At 39.4% G+C, this 25,413-nt stretch overlaps 1 protein-coding gene across 1 annotated transcript in view; it reads right to left on the reverse strand.

Annotated features, from left to right (window-relative positions):
• Positions 1 to 25,413, reverse strand: part of KCNH8 (potassium voltage-gated channel subfamily H member 8) — a 367,485-nt gene that overhangs the window by 197,311 nt on the left and 144,761 nt on the right. The window lies entirely within an intron of this gene.

Raw genomic sequence — 25,413 nt, forward strand, 5'->3', positions numbered from 1 at the left:
AGTAATAAAAATACAAATCAACCACTGCCTCGTGTTTTTCTTATGAAAACCTTAATCATTACTGGTGCAGTTAATAAAGTCCTTACTGTTTTCTTCTATCCCACACCTCCCCTCCAAAATCTTAAAAATGTCAGTTTTCAGATTCCATAAATGACTAGCCCATATGCATATCTCTTCAATCCCAAATGAAATGCTTTCTTTGAAAATAAGGCTGTATTTTAAACAAAAACACTTGTCTGTGCTGAGATATTTCTGCTTATGTAATTCAAACTGTATTTCTTTTTTGAACTTGTTGATGTTGAAGCATTCCACTTTATGAAACATTGCCCCTTTCCACCCCCAGCACGAATGGGTTGCTAAATAAAGACCTTTGTTTGGTAGGAGTTTGCTGGAGGTTTATTTAGTCGATTTAAAAATCAATGATTGCCCACCAGAATGGCTAACGTAAAAAAGATGGGAAATACCAAGTTTTGAGGGAAATGCAGTCACTTGAACTCTCCTACATGCCAGCTGGTTGCAAATTAGTGCATATACTTTAAAAACTGTATGGCAGTATTAAGATATATTCCCACAATACAACATTAGGCAGCACTGTGAATGAACATTATGCAATAATCAACGATCAGATGGATAAATATCACTAACATAATATTGAGCAAAAGTAGCCAGTCACAAACGAGTAGAATACATTAAGTACAAAACAGTCAAAACTCACCTACAGTGTTAAAAGTCAGGCTGGTAGTTTAGGAGATTGTGATTTGAAGGGGAAACAGGTTGGGGGAGTTCTAGGATGCTGGTCAAGTTTTGCTTTATGATCTTTATGTTATTTACATAGGAATGTTCAGTTTTTGAAAACCTATCAAACTCTACACTTATGCATGTCTATTTTTCTACTTTAAGAACATATTTAGGGGCGCCTGGGTAGCTCAGTCAGTTAAGCATATGCTTTCATGGGTCATGGTCCCAGGGTGCTGGGATAGAGCCCCACATCAGGCTCCCTGCTTAGGTTCCTGCTTCTCCCTCTGCCTCTGCCTGCTGTTCCCCCTGCTTATGCTCTCTGTCAAATAAATAAATAAAATCTTTTTAAAAAAATGAACATATTTTAAAAAGAGATAATCAAGTTCAATTCTATTTTTTGCACAAAAGAACTCTGAGAAATATCATTAGTAGCTTTAGGTTCAAACCCAAGGCTCATATTTTAAAATGTTTTTATGTATATTAAGATATACATTTTAAGAGTATATTAAAATTCTTATACTAGATCCTACTAAAAAGCATTCCTGGGCAAAAGAGGAAATTGAAAATGGCAAATAAAGTTACTGCTTAAAAACAAAACTATTCATCTATTCACATACATTTTTCCTTCATTTTTCTTTTGATGGGGGAAAAAACTATTACTATTGTGAATATACACCTTATTTGGGAATTGATACCTAAGTTGGGTATAAGACAAAAATAACAGTCAGAATACTGATATTCTGATATTTTAAGTTGTTTTGTACATATTGTATTATATTTCATAATTTCCAAAACAGGCTGAGATATCTATCCAACCTTAGAATCTAACAAATTTTTTTTCTTTAGTTAAGCACCAGATGAAAGAGTTGATATAGGGGCCATCTGACATAAAAAAAAAAAAAATCACATTTTATTTTATCTGCTGTTGTACTTTTTGAAAAGTGTAGTTGAATATACATAAAAGTGTGTATAATGTGCTTCTACTATATAAAGTATGCATAGACTGCGTCCCTGTTCCACCACATCTTCCTAATAGCTTCAGCATCATGAATTCCTTTGTTCTTTTGATTCAGATCTATGATTTCCTTTCATTCATCTTCCCAAATAGCTATGTAACAGCAATCCTATTTCAATATCCCATCACCAGGCTCCAGGAGACCTGGGATCTAAACATAGCTCCTACATTAACTAACCTTGGACCATGGGGGGTATCAATTAACTACTCTTCTCCAATTAACTTGGTTCCCTCAATTCTAATATCCTCACATTCATCAGTCCAGTGGTAATAGAGCAACTCAAAAACCATAAGACAATAAATCAACTCTATCATCTATGACTAATGGGGAAAACTCATAAATAAGCCATATTCCTGGCCAAACACTACTATCCTAATCATCCCAGAATGGCTCTTAATTCTAACTTTTCCGATGGCCATCATTTCAAGTTGGGAGCTCTTTTCACTGATGCTGTAGCTATGGTAGGAACAAAAAGAACCATCAGGGCAAGCTATCAATCAGACCCTGGACATAGTAATAGCGGGGACATGGCAAAACAGTATGAATCTGATATTTGGATCACATCTTAAAGCATCTCTCTGTTAGCTATCTTAGAAAAACATCATCTAAATAAGAACAGAGGCTATTAATTTTCCTGAAAATACATTTGATCTATGCACTCAGATAAGCATCATTATTGTCTCCACAGAGACTTTGAACAGGTGAACCAAAGCATCTTAGAGAGAGGCAAAAGCATATCAGGTGAGAGAGAGCCAAGGAAAGAGCTGCCCACCTGACAGTATCTCTAATCACACAGCAGTCATTTCACATCATGTTCTGGAGCAGTTGAAAGATCACTTTGAGATTTGTCTCTTAAGTTACAATGAGATATAACCTTTGACATTTTATAAATTCAGCAAAAGTTCTCAACATGGGTTCCTTTAAATTCAAATTTTCTAATGATTTGGCATGCACTAGGCTGATGTCTGCCTTCCCATTGCATATATGACAAAAAAAATGTGTAGAGGCACACCTCAGAGATACTGTGTGCTTGGTTCCAGACCACCCCAATGAAGTAAACACTGCAATGAAGTGGGATAAATGACTTTTTTAAAAAATGGTTTATTTATTTACTTTAGAAAGAAAGAGGGGGGAGATGGCAGGGGGGAGGAGCAGAGAGAGAGAGAGAGAGAATCCTGAAGCAGACTCCCCCACGGACCATGGAGCCTAATGTGGGCTCATTCCCAGGACCTTGAGATCATGACCTGAGCTAAAACCAAGAGTTGGCCTCCCAACCAACTGACCCTGGGTTAAATGAAATTAGGTTAAAACCTAACCTAACCTAACCTAACATAACATAACATATTAGGATAAACAATCCTATACAGTAGTCTATAGAGTGTGCAATAGCATTATGTCTAATAATATAATGTGCATGCCTTAGTTAAAAATACTTTATTTCTTAAAAAAATACTAAGCATCACGTGAAGTCTCAATGAACTGCAATCTTTTTTGCTGGTGGAAGGTCTTACCTCGATGCTGATGGCTGCTGACTGATAAAGGGAAGGTGGTTGCTGAAAGTTGAGGTGGCTTTGGCAATTTCTTAAAATAAGACAACAATGAGATTTGCCACATCAATCGACTCTTCCTTTCATGAGTGATTTCTCTGTGGGATGTGGTGCTTATTTGATAGCCTTTTACCCACAGTAGAGCTTCTTTTCAAAATTGGGAGTCAATTCTCTCAAGCCCTCCTGCTGCTTTATCAACTAAGTTTATGTAATACTCTAAATCCTTTGTTATTTCAACAACCTTCAAAGCATCTTCACCAGGAGAAGTTTCCATCTCAAGAACCACTTTCTTTGCTCATCAACTCTTAATCCATTAAAGTTTGATCATGAGATCACAGCAATTTAGTCACATCTACAGGCTCTACTTCTAATTCTGGTTCTCTTGCTGTTTCTACCACATCTGCAATTACTTCCTCCACTGAAGTCTTGAATCCCTCCAAGGCATCCATGAATGCTGGAATCAACCTCTTCCAAATTCCTGTTAATGTCGATATTTTGACCTCTTTCCATGACCTCTTCCCTCTTAATGGCATTTGGAATGGTGAATTCTTTCTAGAAGGTTTTCGATTTACTTTTCCCAGATGCAAAAGAGGAATCTATGGCAGCTATAGCCTTACAAAATATGTTTTGTTTTTTAAAAAATATTGTTTATTTTAGAGAGAGGAAGAGTGTGTGAGCAGGGAGAGGGAGAGAATCTCCAGCAGGCTCCCTGCTGAGCATGGAGGTGACACAGGGCTCCCTCTCAGGATCCTGAGGTCATGACCTGAGCAAAAATCAAGAGTCAGATACTTAACCGCCTGAGGCACCCAGGCACCCCCAAATGTGTTTCTTAATTAATAAGACTTGAAAGTCAAAATTCCTCCTTGATCCATGGGCTGCAAAATGGATGTTGTGCTAACAGACATGAAAACAACACTGGTCTCATTGTACATCTCTTGGATGACCAGCTACATTATTAATGAGTAGTAATATTTTGAAAGGAATTCTTTTTCTGTGAGTCTCAACAGTGGGTTTAAAATTAAGATATTCAGAGAACAATGTTATAAACAGATGTGCTGTCATCCAGGTTTTGTTGTTCTATGTATAGAGCATAGAATAGATCCAGCATAATTCTTAAGGGCCTTAGGATTTTTTTGGAATGTTCAATGGGTATTAGCTTCAACTTCAAGTCACCAGCTGCATTAACCCCTAACAGAAGAGTCAACCTGTCATTTGAAGCTCTGAAGCCAGCCATTAACTTCTCTCCAGCTATCAAAATCCTAGATCATATCTTCTTCCAATAGGAGGCCGTGTCATCTATATTGAAAATCTGTGGTTTAGCGCAGCCAGCTTTACGAATTATCTGAGCTCGATCTTCTGGATCACTTACTGCAGCTTCTACCTCAGCACTTGCTGCTTCACCTTGCACTTTGATGTTATGGAGACGGCTTCTTCCCTTAAACCTCATAAACCAGGGCAGCCCAGGTAGCTCAGCGGTTTAGCGCCGCCTTCAGCCCAGGGCGTGATCCTGGAGACCCGGGATCGAGTCCCACATCAGGCTCCTTGCTTGGAGCCTGCTTCTCCCTCTGCCTGTGTCTGTTCCTCTCTCCCTCTCTCTCTCTCTGTGTCTTTCATGAATAAATAAAATCTTAAAAAAATAAAAAACTACATCTGCAAAGATTATTAAAAAAAAAAAAACCTTATAAACCAATCTCTGCTGGCTTCAGAGTTTTCTTCTGCAGCTTCCTCACCTCTCCCAGCCTTTATAGTATTGAAGAGAGTTAGGACCTTCCCCTGGATTAGACTTTGGCTTAAGGGATGTTTGGCTGGTTTGATCTTCTATCCAGACCCCTCAAACTTTCTCTACACCAGAATAAGGCTGTTTCACTTTCTTAGTGTGTTCACTTTCTTAGTGTGTTCACTTTGTGTGTTCACTGGAGTACCACTTTTAATTTTCTTCAAGAACTTCTTTGCATGCACAGCTTGGCTGTTTGGAATAAGAGAGCTAGTTTTTGGCCTATTTTGACTTCCAACATCCTTCCTCACTAAGCTTAACCATTTCTAGGCTTTTGACTTAAAGTGAGAGACATGCAACTCTACCTTTCATGTGAATACTTAGAGGCCACTGTAGGGTTGTTAATCAACCCAATTACAATATTGTTGTATCTCAGGGAATAAAGGGGCCCAAGGAATGAGAAAGAGACTGGGAATGGCCAGCTGGTGGAGGGGTCAGAACACATACATTTAAGTTTGCTGTCTTATATGAGCAGCATTGTTGGTGCCCCAAAACAATTACAATAGTAATATCAAAGCTCACTAATATCTATGAGATCACTATAACAATTATAATAACGAAAAAGTATGAAATATTGAGAGAATTGCCAAAATGTGAACACACAAAGCGAGAAAATGTTAGAAAAATGGCACAATCAAGTGGCTCCATGCAGGGTTGCTATAAATCTTTGATTGGTAAAAAAAAAATACAATTATCTGTGAAGTACAATAAAGTACAATACAAGGAGGTATACCTGTATAAGAGAAACAGTATAAGGGAATTATAGGCTTATTTCTTTTCTCCCTCCCTTTCTTTCTTCCTTTCTTCTTTCAACTGTTCCTTCAGATTTATCCATATCAACTGCCCTACAAATACAGTTCTGGCTATCTCTAGAGTTAGAAGGCAATGCATATGCCACTTGCTTCTTCCCAAAAAAGAGGAAAGATGCCAACACTTACCAAGCAGGTAGGCAAGACCCTTCACACTTAATTTGCTCATTTATGCATCCCTTCCCTGGCTTTCCTGAATTTCTCTACTAGGCCCTCTGCCCTGGCTCTCTGACAAAATCTCCAACCTTGGAGGACTATAATCATTCAAAGCTATTCCCCAAGGTTGGCCTCTTCCTTCCTTACCCATGGGCACAATAATGATCATCAACATCTTCCAGTCAATGGTAATTCAAGCCTGCTGTGATAAATCTCTCAGAAGGTTAAGATGGGAGGCAGCACATTCCTCAGCCTCAAATCCAGAGATGAAGGATTCTTAAAACAGGTTACAGGGCAGAAATCCTGTGTCAATTTTAAGTCCTTCTGTGATAGCAGCAGTAATTACCATGTGGGCTGTTGAGTGCTAAAACAGATGAGGCTCTGCCAGGATTTAAGTTAATAACACCTTAGACTTCCATGGATGAATACAACTCACAGGGAGAAAACAGAGTCTATACCCTATATGGTAAAATGTATTTTTGGAATTGCATAAATAATTACACAGAGCTTAAATCCGGTGGAATGTCCCATGTCTCCACTTTGGTACTTCCTTTTTCTCCACTGGGAAACAAGGGTATTGGAGAATCTGACTTGCTACTATTCACAATTGTAAGAAGACTTATATATGCTTTCTACAAACCCCCAACAGGTTATATTTGGCAATAAGTAAAAAAAGAAAAAGAAAAAGAAAAAAAGATAAGGTTCCCAGTAGGAGTTCAAAGTTTGATAACTTAATATAAGGAGGTACAGATATAAAAGCAAATTGAGTTGTGAGTTGTTCCCTTTTCTTTAATGACTCTGCTGTTGTTATGAGAGATACAAGTTGCATTTCCCAGTGTAACTCAGTAGCAGAAAGGAGGATATGGACGCTTTGCATATCCTCATGTTTCTTATCATCAAGCTGGATTTTAATTGGATTTTTCACAATAAATATGTGTGACATTGAGTTTTTGAAACTATTACTACAGTAATATAATACCTCAAGTGTTAACAGCATTAATATTATGTGACCTAAACATTTTCAGGTGTTCTTCATATTTCACACTGAATCTGATGAGTTTTGGTTCCAAAAACTGTTGTCTTAGTGCTACTTTTTTAGTGATGTGGTGACAAGTTTGACAGTTTTTAGAAATTAGTCTAGGGAGTACATATTGAGGCAGGGGTTGGAAAGAGACTGTGGACGAGTAAACAAAGCTATTCCTGATAGTAATGGATGATGGGACACTCAGAGCTGTAGCAGAAAGGCTGCAGCAGTAATGCGAATACCAACTGATTCTATCATCGAACTCTTAACTATCCTTCCTCTTTACATTTGCTACTATTGCTTTGTTCCGGCCTTCATCATCTCTCATCCACTCTTCAAAAGTGTTCTTCCTGCCTTTAGGTTTCCTCTCATGCTGCTTCCTATAAGCTGTGAAAATACAGAGTATTGAATAAAAACACCCAATGGCTTTTCACTGCTTGCTTAAAGTATTAGCATAACATTCCAGATTCTTTATCAATATGGAAGGACTATTTTCAAGGGACTGGGGAAAAAAAAAACAGGCATAGAATGGGTACTGTGAAAAGGTGACTTAAAGGAAGAGTCATATTAAAAAGGAAAGAGAAGTCCCCTGGAGTACCCAGAACTGTATGGGGTGGCTCCATAGCAATCTCACCATTCTTGGCATTTGTACTATACTAAGGGATAAAAGCAAAGACTCTTTTGTGAAATATCAGGTAAAGGCTGTACCTTATCTTCAAGGAACCCTTCCAAGGGTCATCCATCTACAGTGCAGCATATATATGTTTCAGGTCTTTGCCCTGTCCCCACTGGATTTTCCTGGAGTGAACCCTTCCTCCATATGTCCCAGGATCTTAGTGACCCAAAGTAAAGGGCACTAGGACACTGACACCTGTGTAGCAGCAGAGGGTAAAGTGGAGTTGGGGGGCGATGAACAGAACCAGCTGGAGACATCCCTGAGCTGGGCAGTGGCTAAAGATACCTTTCATTTCAATATTCAATGAAAAGAAGGATCGCATAAAAACAATGTGTTTTAACATTTGTTTCTTTGTAGGAAAAAAAAAAGCTTGTAAGAATGCACACAAAATATTAATAGCGGTGGCTTGTGGAATTATTGTTTTTTCTTTTCTCCTTCCTTCTCAGGAACTTTATTTTCAGTTTTTATAGAATAAGGATAAAGAAACATATAGTGGGGTTCTGGCAACTCTAGAGGTTTGAGGTAAGAAATTGAAAATTTAAGACAGGGCAATAAGGGTGATGAGGTCATATCTCTGGGGAGATCACTTTTTACACATTCCAATGATCTAAATTTTAACAGATACCCCAAAGATAGAGAGGAAAAGAGAGAAAGAGAGAGAGAAGAAAGAAGAATAGATATCAAATCATGCAACGCTTAACTGATTTGAATGTGCCAAGTTTTTTTTTTTTTTCTTCTTTCCATTTTGTTCCAAGTTCCTTTTCTCCTTAAATAAAAACCGTATTCCTCTCCCAGGAGTATGTATAGCCCTTTTTAAGAAATCTCTAATCATTAGGAAAAAGGGGAGTTCGGGAACTTGAGAGCCAAAAAAATTATCCCCAAGATGTGATTTTATCAATAGTTGCACCATCCTTGCTCAACAAATCATTGATTATGTTATTGACCAGTAGAGGTATTACTTGCTTTAAGAAAACCAAACTGCTTCTGACGGTAAACAGAGATAATTATTACCTGAAATTGAATGGATTTTCCACATATGGTTAAACACAAATTCAGCTGGGATGGGTTTAGAGGAGGAGCCAGAACAACTGAGTATAGTCCAATGAGTCTATCTCTATCTCCATAGAGATAAAAGGAGTCCTGATAATATAAACAATATAATGCATGCAGCAAGAACTTAGTGTGATAATTTAAGTTTCCATTATGTGCTACACACTATGCCATATGCTTTACATGCATTATATCTGAACTTCTCATTGAGCAACATGACCAATATTTTACCACACTGAACCACATTTTACAAATGTGGAACCTGAGATATGCAGTATGTTCTTTAGTTCACACAGCATTTAAATGCCAAAGAGCAGAATTTAAACACAAGCCTCAGTTGTGTTTCAAATTTTGCTTTATTATAATATTCTGGGCATATTTTTATTCTATAAACAATGTTCAGGAATGGAGTTTCACTGTCATTTAAGTTCTCTCCACATGCTATAGGACATAATGATACAAACGGTTTCTTAAATACCATAGTATAAGAGAAAAAAATGAAATAAAGGCTTAGGATAACCCACAAATTTCTCTCAACCAAGAATAAGAGTAGAACCTCTCTCTCTCTCTCTCTTTTTAAGATTTTATTTTTTTCAGTACTCTCTATACCCAGCATGGGCTTGAACTTACAACCTAGAGATCACAAGAGTTGCACACTCCACCAACTGAGCCAGCCAGGTGCCCAGACCTCTCTTTGAGACAAGATTTAGCTATTTTAGTTTCAGATTGGAATACATTCTTTATTAAGATACACATGGCTCTAACTCTTAAAGTTCCTTCAGTAGCCAGTGAGACACTGGGATCTGAAAACCAACTACCGTACTACTTTCAGTCCCCATGGTGAGATAAAGAGAATGTACTCAGAAAAGTTTCCTGGTAACAGTTTTTAAGGGTAGTAACCTAAGTCGTTGATGTGTGTAGCACCATATTCTGACCTCATTCAGAAAGCATTTGTCTGACACATCCTCCTGATATGTTTTTTTCTCTTGCTTTCTTAGGAACCTTAAGAAATGGTCATCTCTGTATTGTGGCAGCTCTAGTAGGACACACAGTGATATCCCCCTGATACATTTCTTCTTCTAAGACTGGAAAAAACAAAGAGCCCTGAGCCCCAATCAACTCTGAGCTGTTGTTCTCTATTTCAACGATCCTCTGGATGAAAGGCGGCCAAATGTGACAGACAACTGTTAGTGAGCAGAAAAATGTCTGATCCAAAGGGCCTTGCTTCGTGATCGCTACTTCCTTTTGGGAACAAGACACTGAAGCAAACTTGCCCCCATGATACTTGACTTTAAGAAAAGCAATTTAATATTTCTTCAAACTTGCTGTTTTTCAGTGAAAAAGAACTTGCTTTAAATGAGAATTCGAGGATCAAGTTAACTCTAATTGCACAAGGTTTTAGTTGGCGGAATCTATGGTCTTTGTAGGGTAATGGGAATAATTGTTGGTATCAATAATAATCATAATGCCCACATGAATCCAGCATGGGTAAGGGAGTCTCGGACTCTAGGATTACTTAGTTTAGGACCCAAAAGAAAATATTTGGAGATTACGTTGCAAGCAATTAGAAATAAAGTTAGTTATTCATTCAACAAATATTTATTGATACACATAGAGAAAAAAAAACAAATATTTATTGAGTGCCCTCTATGGCTAGGAACTGTTTTATGTGTTTGTTTACCTCAGTAAACAAAACAGAATAGATCTCCGTCCTATACCCCCAAGAGACCTTATATTCTACTTTGGAAAGAAAAACAATAAACAACAAATAATCATAGAGTTTGTTAGAAGGTTTTAAATGTTTTAAGAACAACAACAACAAAGAGGGGGTTAAAAAATGTAGGAAAGGAAGAATAATATTCTTAGGGAATTATTCATGAAAGTGCTACTTAGTATTGCTTTTGAATATTAATGACTAGATGTGTGCCATAGCGGATCTTCTTAGAAGCTAATGATGAGAAGAACATAAAGCAGGTCTCAGGTCAAGAAAAGGAGAAAGAGAAGGAAGAAAAATTTGACAACAGTGTGTTAGCCTGCAGTGCGGTTGTAATGGAAGTTCACCAAGGTCATCAAGGAGTCACCCAGCCAAGGTGACCATCAGGGTATTTCTGTATCTCCCTGGAACAGAACTATTTAGCACCTCTGTTTCATTCAGTCATTGGCTGGAAGCAGCCTGTAGAAAGTTTGGCCTCTGTGCCAACACAGTGAAATGGTTTCAGAGCATAGCAGCTGGGGCCATTAGCCAATTACTATCCTGTAATCAGAGACACAAGATGCATGTTCTCATGGTTGCCACAATTAGCAGAGTAGATTATCTCACTTTTTTGGCAGAATAGCATCCGTGCCCTTCCTCTTGTCACTGAACCACCATATTCCACCAGAAACCAAAACACCCCTCTGCACATAGCCCTAATAGAACCATCAAGCCCAGTACTCTAGCACCTCACTGGAAGGATACGCAAATAGTCTACACCGGGCCAATCAGTTTCTTTTCCAGTAATTTTGGTCTTGAACAGAGGGACCCAAGATCAAAAAATGGAGGAAGCAGATTCATTTAACAATGGAGGCCAGAAAAATCCTTCCAGTTATTCCTGCCACCTAGACCTTACAGAAAATTACTGCTTCCTATCTTTTTCAAGAGCTGGCTGCTCATTGCTTTCTTTGGGTCTATAAGTTGCAACATATGTTTTCAATAAACTAGTATTTTTAATTAAGATAACCATAATCAATTTGTGGTGTTTATGAGGAATTCTAATTACAAAAATACTATGTTTAGAAAAGGAGAGTCAAGGTATAATGGGAAAAATCAGGGCTTAGATGACCTTGCATGTAGTTGAGTCTTGGATTCCACATTACTCACTGAGTATGCTCAAATATAATTTTTATACCTGTCTGAACCACGTCTGCATACTGAATATACAGCTACTTCTCATGGTTAAGGGCTTTGAAGAGGCTAATGTGTACAAAAGTATTTTACCCTTTTTGACTAATTATATAAAATAAGGACTTTACCTATATATGTAATGCTTCCATCCTTTAACTATTAAAAAACAATAAGGAAGGTGCCCGAGTGGCTCAGTCGGTTAAGGATCTGCCTTCAGCTCCAGTCATGATCCCAGGGTCCTGGCATCAAGCTCTGTTGGGCTCCTTGTTCTGCTTCTCCCTATCCCTCTGCCCCTCCCCCTCCTTGTGTGCATGCTCTCTCTCCCTCTCAAATACACAAAATCTTTTTTAAAAAATCAGGCACAACTATGGTTCAATATTAATATTTGTTAAAGCTAAGTGATGGTATAAGGTGGGTATTGGTTATAAAAATCTGCATACATATGAAACATTTCATGATTTTATTTTTAATTAAGGAAACATATTACTTTGGAAAATGGAGAATTATTCAGTATTTACTTGAACATCTAAGCTAGTGTTAAGTTGTAACATAAAGTCAGCTCAGATTGCTGGGGTTAGAAAGATCTTTGAGATGATGAGATGAAACTCTACTGGAAAGATGAAAATCTTGAGTTCAGAGTGGTTGAGTAAACCATTCATAATGATTAATGTTAATTGTTGGAAGAGGTGAGGCTGTATACCTCAAAAGTCATATGACTTTCAGTTTCATTGGCTTTGTGCTAAAACACAGTGCATTTCTACAAACATTAAAAGAAATCTCTAAGGAATAATTATCACATGAGTGAATAATATTATTTTGATATCTGAAAAGGAAAAAATTATACTTGCATAAATTATTGATATTAATGATAAGCAGAGGGAAGGGCCGAGAGAGAGGGAGAGAGAGATAAGAGAAGTGGACTCGGAGCTGAGCTGAGCATCAAGCCCAACATGGTGCTGGATCTCATGACCTGAGCTGAAATCAAGAGCCAGAGTCTTAACTGGCTGGGCCACTCAGGCACCTCAATCAAGTTTTTGTTTTAAGTAGATTTGGGATTAGAATCTGTTGAGTGAGATAAAAATGATAACAAATATGTTCTATGGGAAAAAGCAGAAATTTTGAGATGAGAATTTGGAAACAAGGAAATAGAAATTGAAAAGAAGCAGTTAAGAATCTCATGACAATTCTCCAGTGTATAAATACATGGTTGCAGTTTTAGGTGTCATTTTAGCACTTTCCAAGAACATGTAGACAACAAACATACTGAACATTTCTTCCATTGTGCAAACTCGACTTTTAGCAAAGACTCATGAACACAGCGCCAGATTGCCCTGAGTCACAACTTGGCAGGCATATTGAAGCAAAACAGTTAGATGCTTCCTTAACTTACTGCTCCTCCCCTAAAACGGAGCTAATACCTCATCAGAACTTGAGGTCAAACCCTATTCCAGGTGAAAACTGCCCTACCCTTCGTGCTCAGGTGAGCTATTAGCATTGGCAAGCCTGCCCCAAGACAGACACTGTTTTGTGAAATCTGAATTCATGCATAACATTTTTTCACTAGCTTCCATATGATTATAGGCATTTTCCTCCAACACCAACAAAAGCACATTTTGATCCTATGCATATAATTAAAACATGACAATTCAGAATTCTCCTAAACCATGTGGGCCTCCAATTTGATATTAGCTAATAGATTTGGTACATTCATCTTCAGAGGTCAGTAGACGTCTTCCGTAGAGGGCCAGATAGTAAATATTTTTGGCTTTGCCGTTCATAGAGTCTGTGTCTCAACTATTCAAATCTGCTATTGTAGTGACAAAATAGTAATAAACAACACATAAGCAAATGAGCATGGCCATTTTCCAATAAAATGTCCTGTATAAAACTGGCATCCTGCCAGATATGACCCACAACCCATACTTTGCCAACCCCTTAGGAAGAAGTCTATAAATTACTGTGTTCCAAGAGTTAATTCTTCATTCTTTGGGAGTTTTGATTACTCTATACTACCATACTGTTTAAGAAGTGCTATATGTTAGTGCAAGAACCAAGTAGAACCTAGACTGTGAATGTCATAGGGGTGCATTCTAAAAAAAGATTATCCAGATGATCCTATTTTACTAAATAGAGGGTCGTCATTTCCTTTCACTTTTGATAATGAAAATATACTTAATTATCCTTCACCTATAAAAAAGCTTAACAACCTTAGAGGGATCTCTGACAAGGCATGTCTTTCAATTCCATTAACAGAAGCTATGTCGGTATTATGACATTGAGTACAAACTTTGTGAGCTGCATCCTAAAAGCAAAATACATGCAAATCAAGGGAGAAAGGAGTCAAATGGAGACTGGTCAAGGAGTCTGTGCAGACTCAGGCCAAAGCAACTAAAAGATCAAATGCATGAGAAGCTTTTACTCTGGCTATCTCTTTTTATGCTTGGAGGAAAACAGGTAGTGTTTGGGGCGCCTGGTGGCTCAGTTGGTTAAGCCTTTAGCATTCACCTTTGGCTCAGGTCAAGATCCCAGGAAGCAAGTCCCACACTGGGCTCCCTGCTCAGTAGGAGTCTGCTTCTCCCTCTGCTTGTTGCTCCCCATGTTTGTGCTTCCTCTCTCTCAATAAATAAATAAAATGTTAAAAATAAAACAACCAGTAGTTTTCTAAATCATTATAGATAGATATATTACAGATACTATACACAATGAAACAAGTTCAAGCAAAAGGGGATCTTTTTTTTAAATCAAGCACATTCCAAGTTTAATGTTTTCCCTTTTAATAGTATCTTAGTAGCATTGTTAACAAGATTTCTTTTGCTGTTTGACTCCTACTGTAATTTCTGAAACACAGTACTCTTTTTTTTTTTTTTAAATAGTGGAACATGATGATGTTTCAAAAGATAATTTAGTGGACTCAGCATTGAAAAATTCTGGGGAAGTAAAGACCTCAAGAAAAATAGCTGTCCTCATCATAGATGAAATCAGTTCTCCAGTTAGAGCTTGGCTACATTACCCATTACTAGAGATGCTCTAAGCCATAATTTTTTTTTCACTTGATGTCATTTTTAATAATGATAGTTTTTGGATCTGGTCATCAGTGCTCTGTAGATTAGTAAATATTAAAAAATAGACATGCTAAAAAAACAAGCTATGCTCCAGCTTTCCCTCCCCTCTCATTTCAAAACATACAAACCCAACAAAGTATAAAAGGCCAGGTTAGGGGATTCCATTGCAGATGCACATTTTGGAGTCATTCTTGAGACTTCCTTTTTTCTCATCCTCCTACCCCCAAACCAAAGAGATCACTAAATCCTGTCAATCCAGTAGCTAAACCTTTGAAATGAGTTTTAAATCCATTCATGTTTGCATCTCTATTGACCACATCCTAGACTAAACTAGGGCTTCAAAAACTTTAGTATGCAACAGAATCCCCTGGAGGTCTTGTGAAAGCACTGGTTGCAGGGCCCCACCTCCTGATTTGATTCAGTAGGTCTGGGTGGGGCCTGATAATTTGCATTTCTCACAAGTTGCAGGTGACATCCTCATTACTGGTCATACTTCAATAACACTTAAGCATTGCTTATGTGGATTACCTGCCTCACATGGCAGAAAAAAAAATGATCTTTGTAAGATTAAATATTCATTATGTGACTTCCCTGCTCACAACTCTGACTGCCTTCAGTTAACTGGCCATAACCTGAGTATGGTCTATAAAGCCTGTGATTCCATCCTTATTCCACTCCTATAGGATGTGATACCTTACTGCCTGTTCTCCAGTGCCACTGGCTTTCTCTCTCTTTCTCAGATGGGGTAGTCTTTCTCAGAACCTTTGCACACAGGGGTCTTTGTTTAGAATGCCTTTATTCTTTCCTCCATGTAGTCAACTTATACTCATCCTCCAAAGTTCAACTCAAAACTCAATTCCTTGATAAATTCTTCTTTGTTCCCAGATCTGATCAGATACCCCTATTATTCTATCCCATAGCAGCTTGCAAACTACTTAAAGGTCCATGATTATTTGATTAGTCTTTCTTTCTCAGTAGATTCTAAGGTATAGGAGAGCAAGGATTGTGACTATTATGACTTCCTTTCTCTTGTACTCCCCCAGGTACAAAGCAGATTGCCTGGCCTGAACATTGTAGGAGCTCTACAATTGGTGTTCAAAGAACAAAGTTAATTTTTATAAGATGAACTCCAACTTTACAATAATAATAATACTATTGGTTGAGAAACTGATGACTAACTTTTACTGAGCGTCCATATGCCAGGCACCATGCAAAGCACTTTACAAGCAATATTTCACTTAAACCTAAAAAGTAGATGCTCTAACTGCTATTGCCATCTTACAGGTGAGGAAACTGAGGCTCAGGAAGTTAAAGTAAACTGCTCTACTGCTCTAAATCACATAATTCATAAGTAATGGCAGCTTTTTTGCCTGGTGGATACAAATCTGGACTCTGAAAATCATTATTGCTAGAATTTATGTGGTTCTTTATTTTCTATCCCTTGTTTTCTTTTTCTGATCCCCTTAACAGCTTTAAGATATAAAATATTATCTTTGCCTCTTTCAGGCAAATTTAGAGATTGGAGAGTAGAATGACTTGGCTAAGGTCGTGTTCAGCATGTCCTGAGTCAGAACTTGAACTCAAGTCTTCACATACACAACTCATGATTCCTTCCATTAAGACATGCTGGAAATGGGCAAAAGTGCTCTCTACAATAAGATAATTTTTACTACATTTCTGTTCTCAAATATGTATCTGAAAATGTGAATTAATGTGACCATCTTGCCAAGTTCCTAGCGGCCAACAATTGGAGTACTTCTCAGACAGTTCTTTCAGCTTTGAGAGATATTCACATGCCAGAGCCTATAGGGAGAGCAAATACTTCCTTTCACATTCAGAGGGGTTCCACTGTCTCCAACACCATGCACAACACAATCCTTAAATTGTGTGCAAGTTGCTGGTCTTTTCTGCATTCTCTGGTGGCTGTCTCTCCAGCTGCATTCCCCTTGCTTTTTCTTGCTAGCTGCTCCAGAGACACTCACCTCTTAGCTGCCTTATTTATCTCAAAATAAATAAATGTGTCTGCATTGGCTCAACCTCTCAGAGGAAACTGGCATAAGAAGGGCTAAAAGCAGAAGGATGCAATGAATAATCCAGTCCTCCAATCCTGCATTCTTGGATTAAGATGCCTCAGGACAACCCCATTACCTCCCATGCAAATAGATGTTGCTTTATCAATCCAGCAGAAAACTCCAAAATGCCATTCCCTTTATCGTTGCAAGACAGAGAATGAGAAGAGGTTCCCCAGATAGAAAAAAAGAAAAATATCCTAGCAACAGAACCAATGTGTAGAAACAGAAAGAAAAGGGGAGGTTGAGGTCAGAGATCTGGAGAGATTTGGAAGGAGAGGTACCAGAAGGCTGAAACAGAAGAACAAAATGAGTTTACAGGAGGGTGTACAGATAGACTCATACAATGTCTCAAGGCTGTTTTAGTAGGGAGCAAGACAGGGCTTTATTTGAAACAGTAAAACAAACATTTTTACTCAGTCAGCAAGTATTTCAGCATTTCTTATGTGCCAACGACTGTTCTAGGCACAGCAGATACCATGATTAATTAATATAGCACCAGGGAAAAAAAAGCCACCCTTAACCACCCACAATCTCCTGGGAGAGATACATGTATAAAGGGAAAGTTGTAACAAAGGGTCTATTAGGCAGTTTGGCCTGCTCTAACAAAGTATCTAGACCAGGCTTCAGAACTACAGGAATTTATTTCTCACAGCTTGGGAGGCTGAAGTCTGAGATGAGGGAGGCAGCACGGTCTGGTTATGGTGACAGTCCTCTTCTGGGTTACAGACGGTCAACTTCACGTTGTGTCCACACACAGTGGAAAGACTCTCTGGCCTCTTCCTATAAAGGCACCAATCCCATTCCCAAGGCCTCCACCCTCATGACCTAATCACCCCCAAAGGCCTCACCTCCTGACACCATCACATTGGGATTCGACTTCCAACACCTACATTTTGAGCAAACACATTCAGCTCATTGCAGGTGCCTACTATGAAGAACGGAAGCATGATGTGAAACAGAAGGTTTCAGTTGGTGAAGTCCTCACAGATGAGACAAGCTTGAACTGAACTATGATGATTTTACTGGTCTAATGTGAGTGTGTGGGCAGGGTGGGGATGCTGTTCCCAGCAGGCGAGGGCCAAGTAAAAAGGCACAAGGCAAGTCAGGACATGGGGGATTTTTTAAAATATTATAAAATGATGAGTCAGCCTGAAGCGAGGCTGTGTGGAGTAGGGATGATGAGAAATGAGGAGAGAAAGGTGGGCAGAAAAGAGAAAGGCTGAGTCTGAAGAGGTAGACTGTACAGCAGAGCTAGCTCCTGGAGGTAGCTAGGTAGCTTTACACCTCAGGCGAAGGAGTTTGCATTTACTCTCAAGGACAAGGAGGAATCACTGAAGGCTTTGTCTTAGGAGTGAAGAAGGGTCAGAGGAATGCTGAGGGGGACAACTTGGAGGCAGGGAAGAGAACAGATTGTAGATCGGACACCTGATTAAATAAAACTATTGAGGGGCACCTGGGTGGCTCAGTGGTTGAATGTCTGCCTTTGGCTCAGATCATGATCCTGGGGTCCTAAGATGGAGACCCGCATCAGGCTCCCCAAAGGGAGCCTGCTTCTCCCTCTGCCTATGTCTTTGCCTCTGTGTGTGTGTGTGTCTCATGAATAAATAAATAAAATCTTTTAAAAATAAATAAGTAAGTAAATAAATAAATACCACTGAAACTCAGGCCCCAACTCATCGCAGTCTCAACTAAGGCGGCAGCAGGAAGAATGACTTTCTTCATCAGGGCAAAAGGATCCATGGAGTGCCCTATAGATCTGAAGTTCTGATAACCAGGTAGTGTTTAAATTTGGTGAGTATCACAGAGTAAAGGCTCATCATTGAGAAATAAAGCACAGGTCTATTTTAAACAGTTGTAACCAGTCAATATTATATAATTACTCATGGTAAAAGTATAGCAGGTCGAAAATGGTGTAAGTTTTTGTGTTAGCCTTGTAATTCTCCTACAACTCAGATGCCATACAGCCTCTCAGCTAAGACATCATAGAATCTTTATGGGATCCCTTTGAAGATGGTTACATGTCTATGGCTTTTCTAGTGAGGTGAGGAGGGACTAGAAACCAGGCAACAGGCCAGGGTTCTGACCCTGGATTCAGACATCTAAGTGGGAGGTTCTGAAGGTCTGGCGCTCCAGGAAATGGGAGCAGGCAGGCTCTTCTGGAGAGAAACATGCCAGGGGAGGAAGGGGTGTTTGTTGAAGGGTTATAACATTGAGGACCAGCCTCATGGGCATGCAACCAGTGCAATTGCACAGGTTGCGCACTCAGGAGGGCCCCAGGTCTTGATGAAATGGTCCACTATTACTATCTTAAAATTTTTAGTAGAACTTTTTAAACATGAGGGGTTGGGGGAAGGTCTGTATTTTCACTTCGGAATGGATCCTACAAATTATGTACCTTTCCTAATAATGGGTGCTGGGCAATGGTTATCTCATTTGGTCCTCCATCAGACTTCAGTGAGGGTGGCACCACTATCTGTGTCAGAGAAGGTCAAGCTGAGGCTCAGACAAATCAAGTCACTTAACTAGCGTACATACTTAGTATACAGCAAAGGGAACTTGTTTCACTCCAAAGAGTCTCAAACTTGTTTGTGGTTACATTTCATTTCCGGCTCATAAAGATGAAATAATGAATAGCCACAGGTACAAAAATGAGTCACTTAATAGGGTTCTTTCTTTGACAGTTTGCCAGTTCTTCCCAGAGAGTTAAGTACAGCATCTAGGAAGCTGCTCTCTCCCATAACCCAGGGGCCGGTGAGGGGGAGTCACGGGGTCCACAGCCGGAAGCTGAGATTTGCCATGCCCACGAGCATGACCTAGTGTCTGAGAGCACATGCATCGGGAGTCCACTTAACTTCTCTGTGAATGAGTTTAACTATGAAATGGGGTATTAATAGGATTTGCCTCAAAGGACTGGTGCCAGGAGTAAATGGAATAACAACACAGGCAAAGTGTAGAGCACAGAGCATGGCCCTCAGCAAACACACAGGAAATATGAGCTGTTATCACAAAGTCGACTACGTTTAGTCAACAAGACTGACTGTGAAGAAGGGAAGGCATGCAGGACTGGCTAGGTGGCAACGGTGACCACTCAGTCTCCACAGAACCCGGAGAGCTATGTGGTTCCTGAATGCACGGAGGCCTGATCTGCAGGGCTGTCTCACTTTGTTGTTATTGTTTTTTTTAAAGATTTTCTTTATTTGAGAGAGAGAGAAAGTGAGAACAAACACAGCAGGGAGGAGAGGGAGAAGCAGGTTCCCCACTAAACAGGGAGCCCAATGTGGGACTCAATCCCAGGACCCTGAGATCATGACCAAAGGCAGATGCTTAACACAACGGAGCCAGCCAGGCACCCCTGCCTCACTTTGTTCTGATCACCCTGGCTGGAGAGCCTGAGTGAGCACGTCAACAAAAGGACTGGCATAAAACTCCTGCTCAGTGACTCAACAAAGCAACTTTCACTGTGGGCACAGAAAGAGCAGCACGCTTTCTCTTAGAGTAGCTTGTTCAGATGTATGAGACCTAGCCCAGGAGAGCTGCCTATGTTTACAAGGACGAAGCCTGAATACACGTAAGTGAAAATATGAACTGCCAGGCAGCCTCCCAGTTCAGGCCACCTGGGCCCTGCCAGTCTGGTGTGCACTGTGCTGTCCCAGAGCCCTTCACCTTCCGGCTACATCACCCTATGGTTTTTGGCTGCATTACTGAGCCCCACATCTTGAATACAAAAGACACAGGAGGGAAATATAAAATTCCAATCTTCTATCAAGACTGAACGACACACACACAAAATATTAAAAAGACTGCACAGACATATTGGAGAATCATCATGAAATCATAAAAGCATCATAAAAGGCTTTCTATTTTGGGGCATGCAAAGTCTAAAGTAAAACCTCAGCAGAATCAGACTGGAAAGTAGCTGAGAGCAAGCAGCAAGAAGCTGACCTACAGTTCTTGAATACACTTAGTTGTGGGAAGCACGGTCCCTTTCTGCGTCCCTTCAGACATTAGGAAAGCTGTACATTTTATAAGCATCAGAATTAAATGTCCTCTTGCCTCTTGCTACTCTCTCTCTTCCTCAATAAATGTGTTTCAACAAATCTAGATATGGAGTTTGTAAAACATGGCTGCACATTTTTGGTCACTCCTTCTATCAAGCATTGGGATCTAGGTCCCCCCCTCATGAATGTGGGTAGCCTTGCAGCTGCTCCAAACACAATCCCAATATAGCACGGAAGAAGTTATGCAGGTGACATCGTAAACTGGGTCACAAAAGGTCTCACAGCCTCTGCCTGGTTCATGGACCAGTAGATTATCTGGAAGCCTCCACGAGAGGCTCTGTGTAAACACTTCAGTTTTCTGTCCCAATCAATCCTAGACTTCTAAGATGCCAGACATGTGAGTGAAGTCATTCAAGGTTCTCCAATCTGAACATGGAAGCATCGTCCCTCTGAACACCACCTAACAACCAACCTCTGCCAACCCCAAAAAGAAAGAAGAATCATTCTACCAAGCCCAGCCTGGATTCCTGACCCACAATCCTATAAGCTGTTAACAGCCACTGTTGTAAGCAACTCAATTCTGAAGTAGCTGTTGCACAGCAATAGTTAACTGGGACATTATATAAATTGTACTGTGCCTCCCTGATGCCACGTGCCTGCAGGTAAGAATTTGCTTCTATCCATTTCACAGGAAAAAAGTTTCCAAGCTCTGACCTTCACTAGCTTTTCAGGAAATGTGAACCCAACCGGGCTCTTCACAGATACTTCCAAAATCCAGAAGTGTGGGATCCCTGGGTGGCCCAGCGGTTTGGCGCCTGCCTTTGGCCCAGGGCGGATCCTGGAGACCCGGGATCGAATCCCACGTCGGGCTCCCGGTGCATGGAGCCTGCTTCTCCCTCTGCCTGTGTCTCTGCCTCTCTCTCTCTCTCTCTCTGTGTGACTATCATAAATAAATAAAAATTAAAAAAAAAATCCAGAAGTGTCTCTACAATCTAGTCCTCTTGGCTTCCAACAATTTAAGACTTTAAGCTCTTCACTGTCCTCCAGGCTCACTCCGAAGCTTTCAGTTGCTGCCAAAGGACCATCTCAAGCAAGGCTAATGCTCATGGCTTTGACAATCTCAACGGCCTGAGGATAGTCTATCAAAGGATAGCACTTGCCTTTGTGCTGCCTTTCTTGGGAACTCTGGTCTGAGTCTATGGGAGGGCTAGGAAGGAAAATGATCTTGCTTCACTCAGAATTACCTTTCCCTCCACCCCAGGGCTCGCTCCACCTTAAAATAAAGTTTCTTTTCTTTTCTGTAATCTCAAGGCTGGTTCTCTAACTCTTGTTGCAATAGGTTCCTGGCCCACTGCTTGCCTCATTGTTCTTTGGATGTGGTAGAAATGTAAAGCGACTGTGAGTGATGCCCATGCTGGGAACCCCCACAGCCACAGAAGACACTACAGTTTCCATTAAAGTGCATTTTCTTATTACATGGATGGGCATGACACCCCTTGCTCTGAAATTTGGATCTTATGTGGAAACCATTCTATTTGCAATGCTACAAGCCATCTCTTAACAGGAATGGGAATGAAATGATGCCAGTGCATTTAAAATGTTAATTTTGAGAATCATTTGACATTTTACAACCCCAAGGCTTTGTCTCTTTTCCTATATTGAGCTCCAATTCTAAAGTACCTGGAGGGCATAATCAAATATTCTAAAAATCATATGCAAAGTCATTTGAAAAACTGAGTGTAACAGAACTCACTAAGAATATCTTACATATAAACTTAGTGTTGGAAGGAAAGTGGTGTTCCTTACTATAATTATCTGCTATGAGCAGCTCATTGTAAAAAAAAAAAAAAAGAAAAAGAAAGTTCATGAGGAAATCTGCTTCCTTTTGCTCTTGATCATGAACTGACCTCATAAGACTGAATAAGCATATGCCTGATTCTGACAGTTCATATGTGTGCCAGAGTAAAGACAGTGTATTGCCCAACTAGTGGTAGGCATACTCTTCGTAGGACACAGATTATTTTAGGTAGTTCATATAAATACCTTACATTTTAATATCTGTTAGTTTTAATGTGCATTGAAACAGAACTATGCAGCTAGTACATCCAACCTATATTTAAACATTTTGAGGGAAATGAGCAAGATAACATCCAATGTCTCCTCATTTCTCTCACTCTCCTTCTCTCATCTTCTCTTCCTCTTCCCCTACCTCTCTTCTTCCACCCATGGTCACCCAAGAGAAGGCTCCTCAGTTTCAAGGTTCCAGCTTTCCCCTAACTCCAATGCTACTTTTTATTTACTGAACAATTTAGTTTTTCAGCTTCTGATTTGCATTTGAATATACATCTAGCAGCCAAATAAACAAAGGATTCCTCACCCCCCAGGAATCCTCCTTAAACAAATATTTACAAATAGTAAATTGTAAATAAATTGTTTTTATTGTCACAAATATTTAAAGTCCATTACCACAGAATGTTGAAAAGCTAACTATATATATATATTTTAAAAAGCGTTGATATTTCTAGGCATTTTTCCATGTCTTGACAAGCTGAGGACTATCACATAACACACACTTCTGTGTTCAAATTATTTTTGTGCATCAGTTTCCTTATCTGTAAATGTGAGACAATTCATTTTACCTGAATTCTTTTTTTTTTTTTTTTACCTGAATTCTTATTGGGAAAAGAAAAGTGTGCTGGTTGGCACACTATAATCAATTAGATTTATTGTTACTTAGATTTCATGGTATATATATATTTTTTAATTTCAAGAAATGAAATTACAATGTTTTTGCTGCATATTTATTTTTTAAAACATTTATTTATTAGAGAGAGATCGTGCATGCATGTGCACACGAGAAGGGATGTGTGCTGGTACAGAGGAAGAGGGAGAGAGTAACTCAAGCAGATTCCCCACTGAGCGCAGAGCCTTACACAGGGCTCGGTCTCAGGATCCTGAGATCACAACCTGAACCAGAACCAAGAGTTGGACACTTAACTACGGAACCACCCACGTGCCCCTCATTGCATATTTATTTATGGTTACCTTCTTTTTGAGGCGAGAGATCTCAGTTTTCCATTTAGAGTAGTGATTTAGTTTTCTTTTGCTTGCAATCTGAATTATTTTTAAAAGATTTTATTTATTAATGAGAGAGAGAGAGAGAGAGAGTGAGAGAGAGGCAGAGGGAGAACCAGGCTCCATGCAGGGAGCCTGATGTGGACTCGATCCCAGGACTCCAGGATCACGCCCCGAGCCAAAGGCAGGCGCTAAACCGCTGAGCCGCCAGGGATCCTGCAATTTGAATTTTTATAAAGTGAATCAACTAGGGGCACCTGGGTGGCTCAGTCAGATAAGTGTCTGCGTTCAGCTCAGGTCATGATCCCAAGGTTTGGGGGATTGAGCCCCGCATCAGGCTCCCTGCCCAGCGCTCAGCATGGAATCTGCTTTTCCCACTCCTTCTGTCTGCCGCTCCCCTGCTTGTGCTCTTTCTCTCTCAAATAAATACATAAAATCTTATGTAATCTTAAAATAAATACAAAAAATAAAGTGAGTCAACTGAAAAACAGTAAGCAATAGTTCAGAAGGTACATGGAAATAAATAGCAACTCTTGAAGGTAACCCAGGAATGAGTGAATTTGTGAGTGAAAAAGAGTTATCTAAAACTCTACCAGACTCAAGATTCCCTTTTGTAACAAATATTTGTACTTCCCTCTTCTCTATTTAGAACTGAAAAATCATAATTAATATGATTATATAGCTTGTTTTCAGAAAAAAGCACTAAGTATTATTAACTGTAATCTAACAGAAAATTAAAGTGAGGTCATCTCTGAGAAACTAATATGGATCTCAACATGAAGTGTTCAGGTGTGCCTGCCTGCAGCAAAAGATGTGCATTGGCAGCTGGATAACTGGATCGATATGCAGAATTCCAGGGAATGCAAGAGCTCGGAATGCAGAGTCCATGTGGATGTGCTACATCCATGACAAGTACTATGAGTCAGTGACAATATTTATCTGAAATGGGTGAAATTCGAAACAAGATAAAAGTTTAACCATTCCTCACTACACTAAGGTTTTCTTCTTGGAAATTCAATGGGAAATTAAAGCCTTCCTCAAAATACTGTTCAGATAATTAGAAGCCAGTGTTCACTTCCTGGAAAACCTGATGGGGCATTAGAAAGTCATACAGTGCAAAATACTATATTGTTAACTTTTGGTACTATGTCATACAGCAGTTCTCTCCAACTTACTCATCTTGCAAAACTGAAACTTTATATCCAGCTAACAGCTACTACCTTTTTTCTCTTCCCTTCAACCATTAGGAAAAAAATTAATTCTCTGCTTCTATGAGTTTGACTATTTTAGATACCTCATGTAAGTAGAATCATGTAGTATTTGTCCTTCTGTGAATGGTTTATTTCACTTTCTATAAAGTTAAGAGGATAGATCTCATGTTAAGGGTTCTTACCACAAATAAACAAGCCACAAGAATACAAGGAAATTTTTGGAGGTGATGGATATGTTTAGTATCTTGATTGTGCTCTGGTATCACAGGTATATATATATATATGTCCAAACTAATCAAATCATATACATTAAATATGTGT

The sequence above is a fragment of the Vulpes lagopus genome, chromosome 19 (genome assembly GCF_018345385.1).
Source record: "Vulpes lagopus strain Blue_001 chromosome 19, ASM1834538v1, whole genome shotgun sequence".
In the NCBI taxonomy this organism is placed as follows: Eukaryota; Metazoa; Chordata; class Mammalia; order Carnivora; family Canidae; genus Vulpes; species Vulpes lagopus.